Below are 11470 nucleotides of genomic sequence, written 5' to 3'. Positions count from 1 at the left end.
CAACAGAGTGTTCCACTTGTTTCTTGGAAACGGTTTGTTGGTGGTCATTCATGCGGGGAGACAGCTTGTTGATTGTCATGCCCACCTAGACTGCAGCACAGTGGTTGCAGCTTTTTCGCCACCAAACAAAGACCAATTTTGAAACCAGCCTAACTCAGTTCACTCCTCCATCCAATCGTGATCCACCCCCATTGCCTCCAAATCACCCCCTGTTGACTTTCCAGAATTTCTTAACCTGGAACTTTGACTCACCATCATTCTTGAAAGTCCTCAACATGCAAAGTAGCCTTACATCTGCAGAAAGAACTGCAGTCCACCATCTAAAAACTAATCCTGACCTTATAATCCTACCTGCGGATGAGGGCTCCACCACTGTTAAATTGAACTGCAAGGATTATCTGGCAGAAGGTCTCTGCCAGTTGTCAGATACATCCACCCACAAACCTTGCCACAGTGACCCCATTCTAGAAATCCAGCAGGATCTCCAGTCACTCCTCAAATCCTTTGTTCCATCCCAGAACCTCTCCTCAGAGTCCATCTCTCTGCTCACCCCTACCACTCTCCTCCACATACCCACCTTCTACATGCTTCCTAAAGTCCATAAACCCAACTACCCAGGATGCACCATTGTGACTGGTTACTGTGCCCTCACTTAGAGAAACTCTGTTCTTGTGGACTAACACCTTCAACCTATTACCCAGAACGTACCCTCCCATGTAAAAGATACCAACCATTCTCTCCACCGACTCTCTACAGTTCCTGTCCCTTTACCACCTGCTCATCACTATTGATGCCACCTCCGTTTACACTAATATCCTAAATGCCCTAGGCCTTACTACTATTAAACACTACCTCTCCCAATGCCCAACTGATTACAAACCAGCAACCTCCTTCCTAGTTGTCATGACCAACTATATCCTCACCCACAATTACTTCTTCTTTGAAGACATTACCTCCAAGCAAATCTGGGGTACAGCTATGGGCACCTGCATGGCACCATCCTATGCCAACCTATTTATGAGTCATCTAGTGTAATCCTTTGTAAACACCCAGAATTCTAAACCAATTATTTGGTTCAGATTCACTGAGGATATCTTTGCGATTTGGATCAAGGGTCAGGACACCCTATCCACATTCCTCCAGAACCTCAACAACTTCTTCCCCATTTGCTTCGCCTAGCCCTACTGAATCCAACAAGCCACCTTCCTAGATGTTGACCTCCACCTCAGAGATGGCTACATCAGTACCTCCAACAATACTTCCACTTTGACAGCTGCCACCAGTTACATACCAAGAAGTCCCTTCCATACAGCCTGGCCACACGTGGTCATTGCATTTGCAGTGACAAGTGGTCCATCTTGAAATATACTGAGGGTTGCACTGAAACCTTCACAAACCATAATTATCTTCCCAATCATGTACGACAACAAATCCCTCGTGCCTTATCTTTCCAGTCTCTCACCACCTCACAGTCTCACTATCTGGCTGCAGAGGAGCATTACTGTCAGAGCTCAGTACCACCCAGGACTGGAGCAACTGAATTGCACTCCCTACCACGGTTTTGGCTATGCCTCATCTTGCCCAGAAATGAGAAATATCCTGCCACTATCCTTCCCACCCCTTCCACAGTGGTATTCCGTCGTCCACCCAACCTACACAAAATTCTTGTCAATCCCTACACAACCCCTGCTCCCAATGCCTTACCTCATGGCCCATATCAATGTCATAGATCTAGATGCAAGACCTATCTGATACACCCTCCCACCACCTTTTCCATTCTGGTCACAAACATCACCTATCCCATCAAAGGTAGTGATCTACAAGCTACGCTGCAACTAATGTGCTGCATTCTATGTGGGCATGACAACCAACAAGCTGTTGTCCATATGAATGGTCACTGACAAACTGTGACCAAGAAACAAGTGGGCCACCCAGTTTCTGAGCATGCTGAAAAATATGACATGCTTCATTTCAACGACTGTTTCACCACCTGTGCCTTGTGGATCCTCCCCACCAACACCAGCTTTTCTGAATTGCACAGTTGAGAGCTTTCCTTGCAATATATCCTATGTTCCTGTAACCCTCCTGGCCTCAACCTTTGTTAATCATTGTCCTCTCCCATACAGCCCCTTCTTAGCTCCCATTCCAGCACTACACAGCCATCATTCCTCCATCGAAATCAGTCTTTTTTCTTCTCTCCTTTTCCACAAATTGCCCCCCCCCCCCCCCCACTTCTCTGCTGCCCAACGTCTAACCTCCCGATTGCACATTGCTGCCCAAACCTCTTTCCACCTCATCCCTGCATGCTCCCCAACATCACATCACTGTCCATCATTCCTACCTTACTATCACTCCCCATCCCCAGCCCAGCCTTCTCCTTGCCCCCACCCAGTCGCCATTCCCAACATGCACTGCTGTTGCTGCTCAGAGTGGGGCCTCAGTTGCCTGAGACTGCAGCCACGGGTGCATGAGTTGCATCTATGTGTGTGTGTGTGTGTGTGTGTGTGTGTGTGTGTGTGTGTGTGTGTGTGTGTGTGTGTGTGTGCCTGTTGTCTAATTTTGACGAAGGCCTTACTGGCCGAAAGCTATATTTCTGACATTCTTTTTGTATTGCCTATCTGCAACTCAGCATATCTGCTCTATGGTCAGTAGCAACTTTCCTTTTCACAATGTTTTTGCAAATTATATCATGCAAGTAAGCATAGAAATGAACTATACAATATAACAAACATATTGAATTGTGTGTCCTATCCAACAGATTTATTTAATTGCGTTAGATATCACCTGTACTATAGTTAACAGGGACTAGTGCTGAACTTAATATATATTCTTTGTTTTGGTAAGTGCTTTCTTCTGTTCTACATTTTTCCAAACTAAATCATGCAAGTACACATAAAAATGACCTATATGATGTACCAAATGTAGTGTATAGTTTGTCCTTTCCATCAGGTTGATTTGATGGTGTGGCTGCAACAATCATAGTGCCATCGAAAATGTTTGTGCAGGATGTGAGACATCACCTGCACCACAGGTAACCATGAGAGGTGCTGAACTTAATAAATCTTCTTTCTTTTAGTAAGTCTTTCCTTCTGTTCTGCATTTTTTGCAAGTTAAATCATGCAAGTACATATATAAATTACCTATATGAAATATAAAACGTATTGAATACTTTGTCCTTTCGAGCAGGTTGATTTCATTGTGTGGCTGCAACAATCATGCCATCAGAAATGGTTGGTAGGATATCAGATATCACCTGTTCCATAGTTAACCATGATAGGTTCTGAATTTAATACATCTTTTATTGGTTATTCCTTCCTTCTGTTCTACATTTTTACAAATTAAATCATTCAAATTATCTTAGAAATGACCTATCTGATATATCAAATGTAGTGAAACATTTTTTGTTCACAACAGGTTGATTTGATTGCGTGGCTGCAACAATTGTGGTGTCATTGGAAATGTTTGGGCATGATGTGATGGGCATGATGTGAGATATCACCTACACCATTGATAACCATGAGAGGAACTGAGCTTACTACATTTTAAGAAGAAAGACCTCTGAAACATGCAGAAACTGTTTCAAGAATTTAGGTATCTTAACTTTTTCATCGTTGTATATATACAAAACAATAATGTACATCACAAAAGGTAGTGAGGACTGGATTACAAATGCTAGTGTACACACCCACAATACAAGAAAGAAGAATGAAGTACGGAGCATACCCCACCGACTGGCAGTGCTAGAAAAAGGACCCCAGTACTCTGGTATAAGACTACTAAGAAGTCTGCCCAAAACCCTGCAAGATAGTGTACTTCACAATGACTTTGCAAAGAAACTTAAAGACTATCTCATTGAAAAAGAGTTTTACAGTGTTGCAGAATACTTATGCCATTAAATTTGTATATATTGTTACTCATTATCAGTGATGTAAAAATGTAAGCTAAAGGTGTAGGAAAATAAGTGATAAAGAATTTTAATACTTTGACATGTCCTATATTACATGTACATTTACTGTACACAATGTAATCTTACAGGATCAAATAAAATTCAATTCAATTCAGTTCAATTCAATTCAATTCAATTCAATTCCTTAATTTTGTTCTACATTTTTACAAATTAAATTACGCAAGTTGATGTAGAAATGAACTTTGCAATGTACCAAACTGATAAAAGTTATTGATAATATTATTTAATTGGATAGATAAAAAATCTAACTCACCAAGTGGCAGCAGAACACACACATAAAAGACTGTTGTGATTGGCAACCTTTCAGAGCCAGTGGCTCCTTCTTCAGGCAGAAGGGTCCCTCTGCAGCCTTCACCACTGCATCCCAGACCAAGGACCAACAATAACCCATAATCCCAAGAATCAGTCACAACAGTGCAGTGTCCTTAACCCCTCATCTAAAGTGCTCTTCCCTCCTGAATTATCTGTATTATCTAAGGGCCTCACTTTCAGCCCTAAACCTGCATTTGATCATGCTGCTTTGGTGTAGGACCTCCTTTCTTTCACACATAACATCCATTGAAAATATTACTTTACAACCCAACACTAAAACATTTCCAACAGCAAACCTGACATTGAACCCTGCCTTGAACAGATCAGACGACGATCCCAACTTGACCCACCACCACTACCTCAAAATCATCCCTTACAAGCCTTCCAAGAATGCCTCTCATCCAGTATTGCCTCACACCCGTTCCTCAGGTCCCTACAACATGACCCTAACCTGTCCAATGCAGAATTCAGGGCTCTCTGTTCCCTAAAAACTGGTGACTCCATCATTACCCTCCCAGCAGACAAAGGATTTACCACTGTAGTACTTGACGGAAAGGAGTATGTTAGACAAGGTTCACGCCAGCTGTCTGAGACCTCTGTGTACAGTGTCTGCCATCAAGATCCCATCCTGTGATTCAAACTGACCTGCAGTCCCTCCATAAAACTTCAGGCCCCTCACAAGGACTACTACCTCAATCCATAGAACTTCTCACCCCACCCAAACCACACACCCCCACCTTTTACCTTCTTCCTAAGATCCACAAACCCAATCATCCTGGCCACCCTATACTTGCTGGCTTCAAAGCACCCACCGAATGTATATCTGCCGTAGTTGATCAACACCTGCAACACACAGTACAAACATCCCCATCCTACATCAAAGATACAAAAAATTTCCTAGATCATCCGAAATCTGTGCCCTTCCCACTCCCACCACACACCTTGCTTAACACCATTGATGCTACCTCCCTCCATACCAACATCCCCCATATACATGTTCTGCCTGCTGCTGAACATTTCCTCAGTCAGTGCCCACCTATGACATTCTTCCTACTCACCTTAGTCAACTTTATACTTACCAACAACTACTTCACCTTTGAGGGGCAGCCATGCAAACAGATCAGGGGTATGGCCATGGGACCCAGGATGGTTCCTTCCTATGTCAACTTTTTCATAGGTCACTTCAAGGGGACTTTCCTGGGATCCATAAACCTTCAGTCCTGGGTTTGGTTTAGATACATTGATGACATCTTTACCATATGGACTCATGGTGACGCTGAACTGCAAAAATTTCTGGAATCTCTGAATAACTTCTCCCAATTAAATTTCACATGGTTCTATTCCAAATCCCATGCCACTTTACTTGATGTTGATCTCATCCTCTCCAAAGGCCAGCTACTACTTCTGCCCTCATTAACCCTACCAAGCAACAACAGTACTTACATTTTGAGAGTTGCCATCCTTTCCTTGTCAAACATTCCGTCCCACACAGCCTTGGCATCTGAGGCAAACATATGTGTTTGGTTGCAGGCTCTTTACAGCAATACACCACCATTCTCACCTCAGCCTTCACTGCAGATAATTACCCCACCAACCTAGTTAAAAAGCAGGTTTCCCAGGCCATCACATCCAATCCTGGTACTACTGATCCCTCCACAAAACAGCTTCTGAGCACTCCATTGGTGACTGTATTATCCTGGTCTGGAATGTGTTAATCAGCTACTCTGACAGGCCATGACTTCCTAAAATCATGCCCTGAAATGAGATCCATTCTGTCTGAAATTTTGCCCACCACCCCTAGAATAGCCCACCCAATCTCTGCAATATTCTTGTCTGACCTATGCTCCTTCTGCACCCATCTCCCTACCCTATGGCTCCTACCCCTGTGACTGTCCCGGCTGCAAGACTTTCCCTATGCACCCTCCAACCACCACCTATTATAGCCCTATAACTGGCAAAACGTACTGTTAGAGGAGAGCCACCTGTGAAACAACACGTCATATAACAGCTATTATGTAAATACTGGTCAGCCTTCTACATTGGCATGACTACCACCAAATTATCAGTTACGATGAATGGGCATAGGCAGATGCAACTCACAATACACTGTTGCAGAGCATTTCAGCTTTTGTTCACTGTAACTACTCTTTGCTTCACTCCATTTTAGTCTTCTATATCTTTCATTTCTTTCCCATCTATTTCTCATGCCCCCCTCCCATCTCTGTTACATACAACACACTTAGCTTTTCACTCTTATTAATTCATGCACAATGTATTAGTAGTAATCTCTGTCTTGAATATTATTCTGTCTTCCACCTTTAAGCTCTCAGAGTTTCGAATCTCATCCGATGCAGTTCCCAACAATCAGTCTATCCTTCTCATCCCGCACAGTAAGTCTCCCCTGACCCACAGTTCTGGGTGACTTTCCCAAAACCTACCCCTACCCTAGACCTTTCCAGTTCTTTTCCTTCACCCTTCTTCCTTCCCCTTAAACCCTTCTCTCTGAAGAAGGAGCCACTGGCTCCCAAAGTATGCCAATCACAAAAATCTTTTATGTGTGTTCTGCCTCCACTTGTGGAGTAGATTTTTTATTTATTCAATTAAATAATATGGAATATGGTGTGCTTTATACCATGTTGATGTGATTGTGGGGCTCCAACCAACATGCTGCCATCAAAAACATTTGGGCAGGATGTGAGAATTCACCTGCCCCATGGGTAACCACGTCAAGTGCTGAACTAAGTATATCTTCTTCCATTTCATAAATCCTTACATCTCTTCTACATTTTAACAATTTAAATTTTGCATGCTGGTGTAAAATGACTTATATGATATACAAAATGTATTGATTGGTGTGTCCTTTCCAGCAGGTTGATTTGATGGTGTGGCTGCATCAATCATGGTACCATCAGAAATGTTCAGGTTGGATATCAGATATCATCTGCTCCATAATTAGCCATGAGAGTTTCTCAATTTAATACATTTTCTTTTTTGGTTAGTCTTCCTTTTGTTCTAAATTTTTAGAAATTAAATTGTTCAACAACATATAGAAATGACATAAATGATACACAAAATTTAGTGAAAAGTATTTCCTTCCCAGCAGGTTGATTTGATTGTTTGGCTGCAACAATCATAGTGCCATCAAAAATGTTTGGGCAGGATGTGACACACCACCTGTGCTGTATTGGAAAATGAGAGATTTCTGAACTTAATACGTCTTATTTCTTTTGTTAAGTCCTTCCTTGTGTTCTGTATTTTTACAAATTAATTCATGCCAGTAGGCATATAAATGAACTATACAGTATATGAAGGATATTGAGTAGTGGGTCCTTTCCAGCAGGTTTATTTGATTATGTGGCTGCAACAATGTTGGTGGCATCGAAAATATTTGTGCGGGATATGAGACATCACCTGCACCATAGTTAACCATAACAAGTGCTGAACTTAATATATCTTCTTCTTTTTCATACTGCATTCCTTCTATTCTACATTTTCTCAAATTCAACTGTGCAAGTACACATAGAAGTGGCCTATGTAACATACCATATGTATTGAATAGTATGACTTTTCCAGCATGTTGATATGATGGTGTGGCTACATCAATTATGTTGACATCAAAAACGTTCGTGCAGGATGTGGGACATCAAATACACCATAGTTAACCATCAGAGGTGCTGAACGTAATACTATTACTTTCCTTTGGTAAGTCATTTCTTCTGTTGTACACTTTTACAAATTAAATCATATAAGTAGACATTGAAATGAACTATGTGATGTACCAAATGTATTGATTAGTTTTCCCTTTTCAGCAGGTTGATATCATTTTGTGGTTGCAAGAATCAAGATTCCATTGAAAATGTTTGGGCAGGATGTGAGACATCACCTGCTCCATAGATAACCATGTCAAGTACTGATCTTAGTGCATCTTCTTCCTGCTCGTAAGTCATTCCTTTTGTTCAACATTCTTACAAGTTAAATGATGCAACTAGAGATTCAAATGAACTATATGATATACCAAACCTATTGAACAGTGTCCGTTTTTGCAGGTTTATTTGATTGTGTGGCCTGAACAATCATGACAGCATCGAAAATGTTCAGGTAGGATCTGACACACCCACCTGCACCACAGTTAACCATGAAAAGTACCGAACTTAATATAACTACTTTCTTTTTATTAGTCCTTCCTCCTATTCTACATTTTTGCAAATTAAATAATTCAAGTGCACATGAAAATTACCTATACAATATACCAAATGTAGTGACTAGTTTGTCCTTTTAAGCAGGTTGATCTGATAGTGTTGATGCTACAATCATGATGCCATCAAAAATGTCCGTGCTGGATGTGACACATCATCTGCACCATAGTTAACCATCAGGGGTGCTGAACTTAATGCATCTCCATTCTTTTGGTGAGTCCTTCCTTGTGTTCTACATTTTAACAAATTAAATCAAGAAGTAGACATAGAAATGACTGTTATGATGTATCAAATCTATTGACTAGTGTTTCCTTTCCAGTAGGTTGATTTGGTAGTGTGGCTGCCACAATCATGGTACCATCAGAAATGTTTGGGTAGGATATCAGATATCACCTGTTCCATAATTAACAATCAGAGATTCTGAAATTAATACATCTTCTTTTTAAGTTAGTCCTTCCTTCTGTTCTACATTTTTACAAATTAAATTATTCAAAAACATATAGAAATGACCTATACGATATGTAAAATTTAATGAAAACTTTTTCCTTCCCAGCAGATTGATTTGGTTGTGTGGGTGCAACAATCATGGTGCCATCGAAAATGTTCATGCAGGATGTGAGGCATCACCTGCACTCTAGGTAGTCACCAGGGGTGCTGAACTTTAATACAACTTCTTTCTTTTGATAAGTCATTTCTTCTGTTGTACATTTTTACAAATTAAATCAAACAAGTAAACATCAAAATGAACTACAGTAGAGTGTCGATTATCCAAAGTAATTGGGGGACATGGGTGTTCAGAAAACTGGTTTGTTCAGATAATCGAACTGTACATGTTTATTTGCCAAGTTTTTCATTGAACTGCATTGCCTTCTCACACAGAATGGGACCTGAGATAGGTTCTCCTTCCAATCTCTTTTGTGGAAACCACTTGTAAACAGCATAATCTAGATCTGTGTTAGTGACGAGCTTCATAGTTTTATGGCTTGTTGATCCATCAGTAGAATCAAGCATAGTTATAAAATTTGCTATGCTCGTCTTTTGTTTTTTTTATATCCGTAATTGTCGACTTCCCCACCTTGTACTCACTGGATAAAGTGGTTGCAGTTTCACCTTCTTCTAACCTTTTAATAATCTCGTACTTGTCCCTCATAGAAAGGACAACACGTTTACGTCCAAGCATTTTGTATCATCAAGTTCACTTCTTCACGCAAGTGGTCGTAACAGAGAACAGAAGGTGACTGCACCGTGAGGAACTCTTCTTGGGGTCGTGCAATCCTTCAAACTGCGCAGAGCGGCACGCCTCTACTCTAAGCTGGCTCAGTTGTTGCTTTGAACAGATTTGATACTGCCGCTACTTCTACTGCCAGTGCCAAGCCAACAGAAGTGTGCTGATTGTTGAAACACAGTGACTGGCGGCTTGGCTGGTCGGTCAGCAGCGCCTTGTGAAGGCCCTATTAGAAGCAATGTTCCACCAGCGGTGGCCCAGTGCGGCGACTACTGTGGGAAACTTGGTTTGGGAGTGAGGGGGATGATGGACGGTAGGGTGGGAGAGTAACAGGTGCGAGCGAGTACACAGTTCGGTTAAGCGGTCGTTCGGTTGACCGACGTTTGGATAATTGATGCTCTACTGTATATGGCATATCAAATGTATTGAATAGTTTTTCCTTTCCAGCATGTTGATACAATTTTGTGATTGCCAGAGTCATGGTGGAATTGAAAATGTTTGGGTAGGACTTGAGACATCATCTGCTCTGTAGATAACCATGTCAAGTTGTCAAGTGCTGATCATAGTGCATCTTCTTCCTGCTCATAAGTCCTTTCTTCTGTTCTACATTTTAACAAATTAAATTATACAAGTAGATGTAGAAATGACTGATACAATATAGCAAATGTATTGATTAGTGTTTCCTTTCCAGCAGGTTGATATGGTTGTGTGGCTGCAAGAATCATGGTGCCATCAGAAATATTTATGTATGGTATCAGATGTCACCTGCTCCATAATTATCCATGATAGGTTCTGAACTTAATACATCCACTTTTTTTTGGTTAGTTCATCCTCCTGTTTTCATTTCTACAAATTAAATCATGCAAGTTCTCATAGAAGTGACCTATCTGATATATCAAATGTAGTGAAATGTTTTTCCTTTCCAACAGGTTGATTTGACTGTGTGGCTGCAGTGATCGTGGAGCCATTGAAAATGTTCTAGCAGAATGTGAGATACCACCTGCACCATTGATAACCATTAGAGGAACTTAGCTTACTACATCTTCTTTCTTTTGGTAAGTCTCTCCTTTAGTTCTCTATTTTAACAAATTAAGTCATGCTCATACATATAAAACTGACCTATATGATATACCCAGTGTAGTAAACAGTTCCTTCTTCCCAGCAGGTCGATTGGACTGTGTATCTGCATCATTCATAGTGCCATTGAAAGTGTTCATGTAGGATGTGGGATATCACTTGCTGCATAGTTTGTTATAAGCAGAGCAGAACTTAACACAGCATCTTTCTTTTGGTATGGCCTTCCTTTTCTTCTACATTTTTACAAATTAGATCTTGCAAGTACACACAAAAATTACCTCTATGATATACTGAATGTATTAAATAGCTCATCATTTCCAATAGTTTGTTTTGACTGTGTGCCTGCAACATTCATGGTGCCATCAAAAGTGTTGGGGGAATATCCGAGACATCATCCTTCCCATAGTTAACTATTAGAGGTGCTGAAATTAATACATCTTCTTTCTTTTGGTAAATCCTTTCTTTTGTTCTAAATTTTTGGAAATTAAATCGAGCAAGTTCACATATAACTGTTATACGATATTCCAAATGTAGTAAATAGTTTGTGTGTCCCAATAGGTTGATTTGATTTTGGGTCTCAACAATTGTTAACATCTAAATTTTTCCTGCTGGATATGAGACATAACATGCACCATGTTGACTATGAAAGCTTAAAAACTTAGTATATCTTTCTCCTTTGGTATGACCTTCCAT

The 11470-nt window shown here is 40.7% G+C and overlaps 2 long non-coding RNA genes across 3 annotated transcripts; both read left to right on the top strand.

Annotated features, from left to right (window-relative positions):
* The first annotated feature begins 2885 nt into the window (after positions 1-2885).
* Positions 2886-3534, top strand: LOC126202930 (uncharacterized). The gene is made up of 3 exons (XR_007540203.1): positions 2886-3075; positions 3184-3230; positions 3415-3534. It is a non-coding gene; the product is annotated as an uncharacterized LOC126202930 (long non-coding RNA).
* A 4269-nt stretch (positions 3535-7803) lies between these two features.
* LOC126203950 (uncharacterized) lies at positions 7804-10511 on the top strand. 2 transcript variants are annotated; one of them, XR_007540425.1, is made up of 7 exons: positions 7804-7981; positions 8089-8217; positions 8326-8377; positions 8563-8688; positions 8795-8849; positions 9029-9113; positions 10392-10511. It is a non-coding gene; the product is annotated as an uncharacterized LOC126203950 (long non-coding RNA). The 2 variants fall into 2 exon arrangements; XR_007540424.1 differs by having other exon boundaries at positions 8560-8688.
* The last annotated feature ends 959 nt before the right edge of the window (positions 10512-11470 follow it).

Source organism: Schistocerca nitens, chromosome 9 (genome assembly GCF_023898315.1).
Source record: "Schistocerca nitens isolate TAMUIC-IGC-003100 chromosome 9, iqSchNite1.1, whole genome shotgun sequence".
NCBI classification, from domain to species: domain Eukaryota; kingdom Metazoa; phylum Arthropoda; class Insecta; order Orthoptera; family Acrididae; genus Schistocerca; species Schistocerca nitens.
The sequence above is the reverse complement of the archived record's forward strand: the minus strand, read 5'-3'. Positions and strand labels throughout refer to the sequence as shown.